Here is a 6,000-nt window from a genome sequence, read left to right as displayed (position 1 = left end):
AACAAGCAGTCGCCGGGCATAGGCAAAGGGCGAGGCCAGTCCAGGGAGGGGAGCCACCGAAGACAGGCAGTAAGTGGGGTTGTGGCGCGCCTCTCGGTAGAGAGGGAGCGCCTGGCCTGTGGGGGGGGGGTCACAGGGGCAGGGAGGGGGGGAACGGGGAGGTGATGCAGGCTGCTCGAAATGGAGACGCTTGGCCTCACCGAGGCCCGGGCCCTGGCAGGGTCCATGGACGTGGCGTACAAAAACGCCCTTGCATATGCCCCCGCGTGCACCGGGCCCCCCTGGGCTGCGTGGCACCCCGCCGCGCCAGCTCCCCAGACTTATGTAGTATGGCAGGGGGGTGGGCACGGGAGCAATAGGTCAGAAGGTGAGAGCATTGAGGGAGAACTAGGGAATAGGGACAGTGTGGCTCTGAGGCAGAGCAGACGGGGAGAAGTTGCTGAACACAGCGGGTCTGGTGGCCTGAAGTGCATATGTTTTAATGCAAGGAGCATTACGGGTAAGGCAGATGAACTTAGAGCTTGGATTACTACTTGGAACTATGATGTTGTTGCCATTACAGAGACCTGGTTGAGGGAAGGGCAGGATTGGCAGCTAAACGTTCCAGGATTTAGATGTTTCAGGCGGGATAGAGGGGGATGTAAAAGGGGAGGCGGAGTTGCGCTACTTGTTCGGGAGAATATCACAGCTATACTGCGAGAGGACACCTCAGAGGGCAGTGAGGCTATATGGGTAGAGATCAGGAATAAGAAGGGTGCAGTCACAATGTTGGGGGCATACTACAGGCCTCCCAACAGCCAGCGGGAGATAGAGGAGCAGATAGGTAGACAGATTTTGGAAAAGAGTAAAAACAACAGGGTTGTGGTGATGGGAGACTTCAACTTCCCCAATATTGACTGGGACTCACTTAGTGCCAGGGGCTTAGACGGGGCGGAGTTTGTAAGGAGCATCCAGGAGGGCTTCTTAAAACAATATGTAAACAGTCCAACTAGGGAAGGGGCGGTACTGGACCTGGTATTGGGGAATGAGCCCGGCCAGGTGGTAGATGTTTCAGTAGGGGAGCATTTCGGTAACAGTGACCACAATTCAGTAAGTTTTAAAGTACTGGTGGACAAGGATAAGAGTGGTCCGAGGATGAATGTGCTAATTTGGGGGAAGGCTAATTATAACAATATTAGGCGGGAACTGAAGAACATAGATTGGGGGCGGATGTTTGAGGGCAAATCAACATCTGACATGTGGGAGGCTTTCAAGTGTCAGTTGAAAGGAATACAGGACAGGCATGTTCCTATGAGGAAGAAAGATAAATACGGCAATTTTCGGGAACCTTGGATGACGAGTGATATTGTAGGCCTCGTCAAAAAGAAAAAGGAGGCATTTGTCAGGGCTAAAAGGCTGGGAACAGACGAAGCCTGTGTGGCATATAAGGAAAGTAGGAAGGAACTTAAGCAAGGAGTCAGGAGGGCTAGAAGGGGTCATGAAAAGTCATTGGCAAATAGGGTTCAGGAAAATCCCAAGGCTTTTTACACGTACATAAAAAGCAAGAGGGTAGCCAGGGAAAGGGTTGGCCCACTGAAGGATAGGCAAGGGAATCTATGTGTGGAGCCAGAGGAAATGGGCGAGGTACTAAATGAATACTTTGCATCAGTATTCACCAAAGAGAAGGAATTGGTAGATGTTGAGTCTGGAGAAGGGGGTGTAGATAGCCTGGGTCACATTGTGATCCAAAAAGACGAGGTGTTGGGTGTCTTAAAAAATATTAAGGTAGATAAGTCCCCAGGGCCTGATGGGATCTACCCCAGAATATTGAAGGAGGCTGGAGAGGAAATTGCTGAGGCCTTGACAGAAATCTTTGGATCCTCACTGTCTTCAGGGGATGTCCCGGAGGACTGGAGAATAGCCAATGTTGTTCCTCTGTTTAAGAAGGGTAGCAAGGATAATCCCGGGAACTACAGGCCGGTGAGCCTTACTTCAGTGGTAGGGAAATTACTGGAGAGAATTCTTCGAGACAGGATCTACTCCCATTTGGAAGCAAATGGACGTATTAGTGAGAGGCAGCACGGTTTTGTGAAGGGGAGGTCGTGTCTCACTAACTTGATAGAGTTTTTCGAGGAGGTCACTAAGATGATTGATGCAGGTAGGGCAGTAGATGTTGTCTATATGGACTTCAGTAAGGCCTTTGACAAGGTCCCTCATGGTAGACTAGTACAAAAGGTGAAGTCACGCGGGATCAGGGGTGAACTGGCAAGGTGGATACAGAACTGGCTAGGCCATAGAAAGCAGAGGGTAGCAATGGAGGGATGCTTTTCTAATTGGAGGGCTGTGACCAGTGGTGTTCAACAGGGATCAGTGCTGGGACCTTTGCTCTTTGTAGTATATATAAATGATTTGGAGGAAAATGTAACTGGTCTGATTAGTAAGTTTGCAGACGACACAAAGGTTGGTGGAATTGCGGATAGCGATGAGGACTGTCTGAGGATACAGCAGGATTTAGATTGTCTGGAGACTTGGGCGGAGAGATGGCAGATGGAGTTTAATCCGGACAAATGTGAGGTAATGCATTTTGGAAGGGCTAATGCAGGTAGGGAATATACAGTGAATGGTAGAACCCTCAAGAGTATTGAAAGTCAAAGAGATCTAGGAGTACAGGTCCACAGGTCATTGAAAGGGGCAACACAGGTGGAGAAGGTAGTCAAGAAGGCATACGGCATGCTTGCCTTCATTGGCCGGGGCATTGAGTATAAGAATTGGCAAGTCATGTTGCAGCTGTATAGAACCTTAGTTAGGCCACACTTGGAGTATAGTGTTCAATTCTGGTCGCCACACTACCAGAAGGATGTGGAGGCTTTAGAGAGGGTGCAGAAGAGATTTACCAGAATGTTGCCTGGTATGGAGGGCATAAGCTATGAGGTGCGATTGAATAAACTCGGTTTGTTCTCACTGGAACGAAGGAGGTTGAGGGGCGACCTGATAGAGGTATACAAAATTATGAGGGGCATAGACAGAGTGGATAGTCAGAGGCTTTTCCCCAGGGTGGAGGGGTCAATTACTAGGGGGCATAGGTTTAAGGTGAGAGGGGCAAGGTTTAGAGTAGATGTACGAGGCAAGTTTTTTACGCAGAGGGTAGTGGGTGCCTGGAACTCACTACCGGAGGAGGTAGTGGAAGCAGGGACGATAGGAACATTTAAGGGGCATCTTGACAAATATATGAATAGGATGGGAATAGAAGGATACGGACCCAGGAAGTGTAGAAGATTGTAGTTTAGTCGGGCAGTATGGTCGGCACGGGCTTGGAGGGCCGAAGGGCCTGTTCCTGTGCTGTACATTTCTTTGTTCTTTGTTCTTTGTTTACCCGCCTAACCCCCAGACTTACCCGCTAACTCCGCAGTGATAGGGGGTCCTCCTTTATGAGCGACGAGCTACGCCAGTTCCTGCTTAGCAAAGGCATCGCCTCGAGCAGGACGACCAGCTACAACCCCCGGGGAAACGGGCAGGTAGAAAGGGAGAACGGAACGGTCTGGAAGACCGTCCTGCTGGCCCTTCGATCCAGGAATCTCCCAGTCTCCCGCTGGCAAGAAGTCCTCCCAGTGGCCCTGCACTCCATTCGGTCACTGCTATGTACTACCACGAACCAGACACCTCATGAACGTCTCCTTGTTTCCCCCAGGAAGTCCTCCTCTGGGACCTCGCTCCCAACCTGGCTAGCAACACCCGGACCCGTCCTGCTGCGGAAACATGCGAGGGCGCACAAGTCGGACCCGCTGGTCGACACGGTCCACCTGCTGCATGCCAACCCCCAGTACGCCTACGTAGCGTTCCCCGACGGTCGGCAAGGTATGGTCTCCCTCCGGGACCTGGCACCCGCCGGAGCACCACGCGCGCCTGAGCCACTGCCACCCCCCCCCTCCCCCCCCTCCGTACCTGACCGGAGGGTCGGTACTGCCGCCAGAACCCCGACCCAAAGCCGAGCAGGAACCGACGCCACATACAGGCACCCCTTCCTTCTGCCCATCTTTCGACCTAACAGCACCGCCTAGGGGTGACGAAACTGCCTGGGAGGAAGACACACGTTCCCGGAGTCACTACTGCCGGGGCCCTCGCCAGGATCGCCGCCGACACTTAGACGCTCCAGTAGGACGACCAGGCCGCCCGATCGTCTGATTGCAGCACCATGAGGAAAATTAACAACGCAAGAACTTTCTCTGTAACCCTCGATAGCATGGTACCTGCAATGCCTGGTCCTACCATGAAAAGGCGACAGTAATACTGGCCATCACCCCGCCGACTCTTTTTTAACAGGGGGTGGATGTGGTAATACCAGGTATTGCGGTATCAGAGAGAGGAATAACCATTGGCTAGACCGCAGGGTCTACCATTGGCAATGTACATAGCCCCGCCCTGAGAGGCGGGGTATAAGAACCAATACCGTCCCAGCAGCCTTCACTTCTGTAACTTCGCTGCTGGGTACAGTTCTATCTGATGAAAGCTGAATCGATATGACTCCACGTGGACTCAAGCGTATTGAATGCATATCAGAGGTTCACCGAGACAAGGACAGTTACGGACCAAGGGGGGCGGCACGTCATGGTTAGTGGTGTCCTGGACGGGGCACCGGTGTTTGTGGTAAATGTGTACGTACCCAACTGGGACGACACAGACTTTATAAAGAAGACCATGGCAGAAATCCCCAACATTGACACACACCGACTGATTATGGGGGGCAACTTTAACTGTGTACAGGACCCACTGACCAATCGATCAAACTCCAAAACGGGGAAAAAAACAGGCATGGCTAGGGAGCTGGGAACATTCATGGAGCAGGTGGGGGCGGTGGACCCACGGCGGTTCCTGCACCCCGTTGAGAGGGAATTCTCGTTCTTCTCACCGGTCCACAAGGTATACACCAGGATCGACTTATTTGCAGTGGGGAAATCGGTGCTTCCAGGAATAGTAAGAGCGGAATACCCCGCGATACTTAACCCTGAGTACGCTCCACACTACATGGATGTGAGGTTGGAGACGGGCCGTGACCAGCACCCCACATGGAGGCTGGACACGGACCTCTTGGCCGACAAGGTCTTCTGCCAGAAAACATCACAGACCATAGGCAAGTACATTACTAATATCCAGAACGGGGAAGTCTCACCTTCCACGTTCTGGGAGGCACTGAAAGAACAAAGAACATACAGTGCAGAAGGAGGCCATTCGGCCCATCGAGTCTCCACCGAACCACTTAAGCCCTCACTTCCACCCTATTCCCATATCTCAATAACCCTTCCTAAACTATTTTGGTCACTCAGGGCAATTTATCATGGGCAATCCACCTAACCTGTACGTCTTTGGACTGTGGGAGGAAACTGGAGCACTCGGAGGAAACCCATGCAGATATGGGGAGAACGTGCAGACTCTGCACAGTCAGTGACCCAGCGGGGAATCGAACCTGGGACCCTGGCGCTGTGAAACCACAGTACTATCCACTTGTACTACCGTGCTGCCGTAAAGCTGTGATCAAGTGAGAAATTATAGCCTAAAAGGCTCGTAGAGACAGGGAAGAGAGGGCGGCCAGGCAGCAACTGATCAACTCAAACCTGGAGGTAGACAGAAAGTATTCTGAGGCCCCGACCGTAGAGCTCCTGGCAGAGAGGAAAAAACTACAAATGGACTTTAACCTGCTATTCACCAGGGAAGCAGGACACCAACTCCGCCAGACACAGGGGACCTTCTACGAGCACGGAGGAAAGGCTGGTCGCCTATTGGCTCACGAGGGAAATAATGCAGGTAAAAGACAGCAGAGGCAGACTGGTAACAGAACCAAAAGAGGTCACCGGAAATTCGAGACCTTCTACCGAGGGCTGTACACCTCCGAACCCCCCAACGGGGATGTGGGGATGAAACAGTTCCTCTATGGACTGGACATGCCAGTTGTGGGAGAGAACAGGCTGGGGGAACTGGAAGCACCAATAGATCTGGGAGAAATCATGGAGAGCATCAGCTCCATGC

The sequence above is a fragment of the Scyliorhinus torazame genome, chromosome 16, assembly GCF_047496885.1.
Source record: "Scyliorhinus torazame isolate Kashiwa2021f chromosome 16, sScyTor2.1, whole genome shotgun sequence".
Lineage (NCBI taxonomy): Eukaryota > Metazoa > Chordata > Chondrichthyes > Carcharhiniformes > Scyliorhinidae > Scyliorhinus > Scyliorhinus torazame.
The sequence above is the reverse complement of the archived record's forward strand: the minus strand, read 5'-3'. Positions refer to the sequence as shown.